Source organism: Periplaneta americana, chromosome 1 (assembly GCF_040183065.1).
Source record: "Periplaneta americana isolate PAMFEO1 chromosome 1, P.americana_PAMFEO1_priV1, whole genome shotgun sequence".
Taxonomy (NCBI): domain Eukaryota; kingdom Metazoa; phylum Arthropoda; class Insecta; order Blattodea; family Blattidae; genus Periplaneta; species Periplaneta americana.
In genome coordinates this window covers 124568697-124574696 of record NC_091117.1, presented here as the reverse complement: position 1 = coordinate 124574696, position 6000 = coordinate 124568697, and the positions used below count along the sequence as shown (strand labels likewise).

The window sequence follows — 6000 nt, the reverse complement described above, 5'->3', positions numbered from 1 at the left end:
TAAGATATTATTATTTATTACATAGTACATATTTGTACAAATTATATGGATTTATTTATTTTAAATTTGATATTTTATGTACAGTATAATTTTACTTTATGACCAGATTGGAATGTGCAGATTTAGTGCGAAGTAGGTGTTTGTTGTCTGTAAAAGATCGAGGAGTCTGTAAATAATAAAATTGTTCGGTAGTGGTAAAGTGTTTTATATGTTTCTAAAATGAATACTCTTGTCAAAGTGAAAAATATAAACTTCTGTAGGTTAATTATAGAATAAAAGTTGATTATTAAAAATAGTGGAAGACCAACCATTTAGTTCAGAAGTGCAAAGAGGAGGTGAAATGAAATTTTGATATGGACGTGTATGAAAAAACTCTTGATTTGTGGATGTGAACTTACAAATAGGTTATTTTGTACGATGTCTGAGGATGGACTTAGTGTGCTGGCTATGCTGTCTATTAAAAAGAAGCTCCCAAAGGACATCCGAGCTTTAACGAAAAGATAATGAATAAGTTTGCCGAAAAGGAAAGAAGGATGAACTTTTCACACAGGCATTTACACTAACGGTACGTTCTATAGTTTGCTTTTAGAAATAATTAATATCCAATATTGTAGTAATTTTCGTGTATGCTTATTTAAATGTTCAGTCATTTTTAATTAAAACTGCACACCCGAGACGAAAAGTCACGAGCTGCTACTGGCTGCAATAATAACCAATGTCTTTCGATCACGTTCCTGTAACTTTATTCAGTGAATTTGTTGCATTCGTTGCATCACTGTTACTTTAGAAAATTTTCACATGGGGGCTGAATTAATCGATGAAAGTAAAGTTGAAAACATACAAAACTGAGATTCATTGGTTGAATGGAAGGTGTCTATATACAACTGAAAACATCTCCATTTCAGTGGGATGTAAAATGTCTGAACAATGCAATGGACATTTTTATCTATAACAAGTGCAAATGCAACTATAATCATATTTTATTTGCACCCATGTGGGTTGGCAATGATTGTTTGCTAACAGGAGTAGCCCTAAGACTATAGTCGAATTTCGTTAATTTATTCTCGGCAACTACAATGGTTACCAAATAATGATAATTAAGTAATTTAAACTCATATCATAGCTACAATTTATTCCGAAAGTTCAATGCAGTTACAAACGCATGCAAATTATAAAAAATAAATACTGTCCCTTACCACAAGAGTTGTGAGAGAAATTTGGTATGTATGGGTTATGTTCACAAGTAGTTTATCTGCCTCAAAATCATTCTTATTTTTCTTCTTCTGCACTTTGCGGATTAGATTATAGCATTTCTAGATCTCTTTACTATTTTCACACTCATAGCAGCACTATTCTTTGGAGTCACTGCAAAATAAAACTCATTCCTATCTAAATAAAGATAACTACTAAAGATAAATATGATTGAACTGCCTCAATTGTGGTTCCCTGAGGTCTGAACCCATCCACGAGATTATGAAACACCCGTGTATATTACTAGTAGTGTTACCGGATTAATACCGGTATCTCTGATGTGAATATAAACAGAAACGAAATTTCTGAAAATTCCAGTAATTTCACACATCATGTTATAGCCTACTGATAAATAAGAAAATAAGAACCCATAATTTCTAGTTTGTGGTGTTCATAATAGTTTTGAAAGTTAAATATGAAATATACCTTGCCTGTGTTGTCTTCGCTACTACTCCAGACAGCAATACAATGATGATACATTATTTCTGTGGTGGCATATGGTAGATACATTACAGTACACGTGCACAGACAGAAGTCGACAAAATGACAGAAAAGTCATAATCGGCAGCAAAAACGATGCAATAGTCTAGACGTGCATCAGTAATGATTATGAACGATACTGCAATTTATATGAACCTTAAATAGGAAAATTCCACGCAAATATAAAAATTATACTTTTTTTTAACACTGGTTACTAGTGATGTACGAGACCATGTGACCGTTATTTAGCAAGGATGCAACAAAGATTACGATTAGTGGAATGTCAATGATTGAATTTAATAATAGTAGCTACATAGCAGACAACAGTGAATGGAGGAAATAACTGAAGGGGTCACCAACAAAAGGTGCTATCTAACAAAATCTAAATGTGGTGCATAGATTCACTTCTGCTTTCATATCAGCTATAATTTTTATTCGATTTTCTTGTCTTGTGTGCAAAATAACATGCGAATCTGATGTTCAGATTGAATTATATTTATAGCATGATCGGAAATGGAAGTTCACCTTGGCACAAATTCAGATTTTGTTGGATAGCATCTTTTGCTGGTGATCCCTTCAACTGTAAAAGATGACGAAAATTGAAATTCCACTGCATAGTGGTAATGTTATATTATACATATTTGATTGGTAATAAGTTAAAAACCACTCAACAGTTTTTAAAAATCTAAGTAATTACTTAAATAAATATTTCTGTCCATGTAAATTAACATATTTACATAATCTTTTCGTATAAGTTTGTAGAAGTGAGAAGTCAAGTTAATACAAATACATACCCGTCATTTTCTCAGAGTGAATTTTAAGAGCCAAAATCTGTCATGAAATACGACATACATTAAACTGAAACACAGTGTTCCTCTATCAGTTTATTATATGTACTAGACGTAGGCCTAAGTGTAGATTGATGCCACGGTAAAAGCATTAGTTTTGAGCATGTGCAGAAAGCTGATTCAAATAATTCCATTACGTATTAAGAATTTTACTGGTAACCTCCTGGAACTTCAAGTTTAAAACTTTTAAATATAGCCATTACAAACTATCTGTAGTTGACATAAAGCTATAGGTCAATTGCATTACCACCACGTTATTTTCTCAATTCTTTTCTCTCAACAGTCACTTCACTGAGCACAAATACAAGTAATACTCATTATATAAGTTTTATGATGTTCTTAAATATCATCAATCAACCGACATATCAACAATGAATTTAAACTAGCTCTAAATACAGTCTCTGAATAAAAGTTTTTAAATTTACATTTCACAAACTTCCTTATAACAACATTTACATTTTCCTTGCTTCAGTTATTCTATTATAATAAGTTTTCCAGACCAGCAACTGAAAATCTATTGAAATGTAAATACAACATTTAAACTTTTCATGAATGACAAAAGAATGGAGAAGAATTTTTTATTTACAAATATTGTAGATTCACACCAATATCTCAAAAATTTTATAAGAAATGTCGATTGTTTTCGGAAGCTTCAGATCTATTGAACTCTTTAACAATATCATAGTACTCTCTTTCTGTAAAAAGACATAGATGTCTTGTACCATGAAAGATTAAACTAATGGAAAAATATTAACAATAGATAAATAAACTTGTTTCAGAATACTCTAGTTATACAGAAAAGAGGTACTGGTACTCTATATAATACAAAAGTTTTCAATATCCTATTAAATAGTTTGGTATATTATTTGATATTACATTTCTGTACATGTAATAGTAAACTGTATCATTTGATTCAAATCTTTTCTACATGTTTAACTATTACCAGTATGTACAAAATCGAAAATGTTTAATAAAGATCAATTATATCAAAAATTATATTCCAGAAGGTCCACCAGTAAAACTGAATGAAACACTTTCATCTCAGGAAGAAAAAAAAAAAAGCAAAAAACTTTTGAATAAAAATTCTTACTCTATAATGGAATATTATTATAATAACTTAATTTACTTCCGCACTTCAACAGTTAAATTTAAAACCGACAAAAAGATGTATTCTTTGTCCAAAACAAGAATGCTTCATATAATAACCTAATATCTGATTGGATTTTTTAATGGAAGTTAAATGCAATAAATATTTAGTCTCTGATTCTCCAATCTAGAAGGACAGTCACCACAGAAAATGCTGAGAAAATCTATTCTAGACACCTCAGAATATGAATATCACATAGTACAGGATGTAAAAACTTGCACCAGTCACTAACATAGTGGACAACTAGGTAAGTGAGCAGTGTGTTTGTGTGTATGAGAGACAGGAAGGGAGGCACATTCATTTAGTGTGGTTCCAAACAGCAATAATGCAAGCAGTGGAAGTGACGTGTTGGAATGCCAACTAAAGAGACACTCCTACGTCGAGTCTTGCTATCACTGCTGCTTCGTCGCCGATACTGCACTTTCTTTTGATGCCAGACTGCTTCATCTAAGGCATCCTGAAAAGAAAAAAAATTCACCATTACCATTATTTACACTGAAAAGTTTCTGTCTAATTCGGTATAATGTGAAATTATATAAATTATTTTTATTTGTTTATATTATTATTATTATTATTATTATTATTATTTCTGCTAAAATTAATTTATTATCTTTGTATATGTTACAGGTTAAATTTTGTTGATTATATGTAGTTGATTTTTACAGTATGGGATCTTTTATTCATTTTTGAAAGATTTTTTGTTGTCAATGAATAAATGCTATCACTAATTTATTCGCCAACATAATAAAACAATATAAGATGTAATTTCATTTAATTATATTTAATAGATTTTTCACAAACAAACAAAATTATGTAAAAATAAACAAATCCATATAATATGCAAATCTGGCTTTCAGGTAGTAGCTCCCCGAGTTGTGTGGATATAAAGGAGAAATGTGAAGGTGTCGTGTATAGTTTCTGGGGTAGCTCAGTCAGGAGAGCATTCGTGCGCTAAGCGAAGGGCCCCGGGATCGATACTCAACCCTGGAAAACTTTTTCCTTGAAATTATTCAAATTCATATAATACTGGAACAGAGGCAAATGCAGTTAAATTTCAATTTCATTAAAAATAAAGCATCCTTATAATTAGTTGTTATATAAAACTATTTTATAAAATTAGTTCGGTTTGTAAAGAGTAAACTTAAAATATGGTTTGAACATACAAGGTGAGGACATGACCTGGGAATATATTTTAATTAAATCCCGTGCTTTTTTCCTGGCAAAACGCTTTTTGTTGTATTTTTCATCATGGAACTGAGGAATACGTTAATAATTATGTTTTTAACATAATTATTCTTCGAGCGCCAATTATGCCTGAAAAGTCTTGAAGTTGGACGAAAAGAAGGTTAAAAATGACAAAATTCCCGTGCACTGAACAGTAATCATCTCCTTATCCACTGTAATATATTCCACCACCTTTTTCTCCAGAAGAAGGTTTGAAGAACAGACTCGAATACATTTGGTTATACAGAGTGTTCACAACTTAATGCCCGACAATGATGAGATGTATTCCTTGATTCATCCAATAGTGATGTAAGCTAGCATACCCCTATACTAAATTGGACCATTAACAAGTTAATGACTTGTGGCTCTTCTTGCAGCGCCAAACACTATAAACAATGGAATATGTGAGGTGCTCCATTGACAGTGATCAGAGACATCCATTAGAAACAGTCATTGTGCATGTAACCACTATGCAGTACAGTTTGTTGCATTGTGCAGGGCTAGCAGTGCCCGGTGATTGTGAAAATGCTGTTCTTGTATTCTGATCAAGAATACACTGATATTATATTCATTATGAATTGTGTGATGGTGAGGATATCGGATATGGTTTCCAGATCGTAGGCAGCCAGGTCCAGGAGTATTTACACGTATGTGTCGCCATTTGGGGCCCAAGGGGGAATGAAGCGCAAGTTATAGCCTCTCTTTCCCAATTGCCAACCTCATCTTCTCGTGATGGGCCCTGTTTTATGACTAATGAGGTACTGGCGACTGAGTACTGGCGGTATAACCATAACACTTACTGTATTTAGGAGGAAATGCCTAAACACTGCTTGCAGACCAACGAAGCAAGCGGGCAGGTATCCAGCCCTTAGGATAGCAGCCCTGCCAGGATACTCGGGGAATGAGGGCCAATCACTCACATTTCCTTAAATTAAAGATGATTAAAAAAAACTGATGTGAGAGAAGGCCAGATGGACAAAATGGTACGAAAAAGGACACGAAAATAGGATTTTGGATTGTGCGAACAATGAAAGAAGTAGGAAAAGTGAA

General features: G+C 32.6%; 1 protein-coding gene across 12 annotated transcripts in view; it reads right to left on the bottom strand.

Moving 5' to 3' along the window:
• Nf1 (neurofibromin 1) overlaps positions 1 to 6000 on the bottom strand; it is a 384838-nt gene continuing 378838 nt past the window's right edge. For all 12 annotated transcript variants that reach the window (XM_069826894.1, XM_069826901.1, XM_069826976.1 and 9 more), the window contains one exon: positions 1 to 4183. The gene's annotated coding sequence lies outside the window, so the exon portion shown is untranslated. The remainder of the gene's footprint in view (positions 4184 to 6000) is intronic.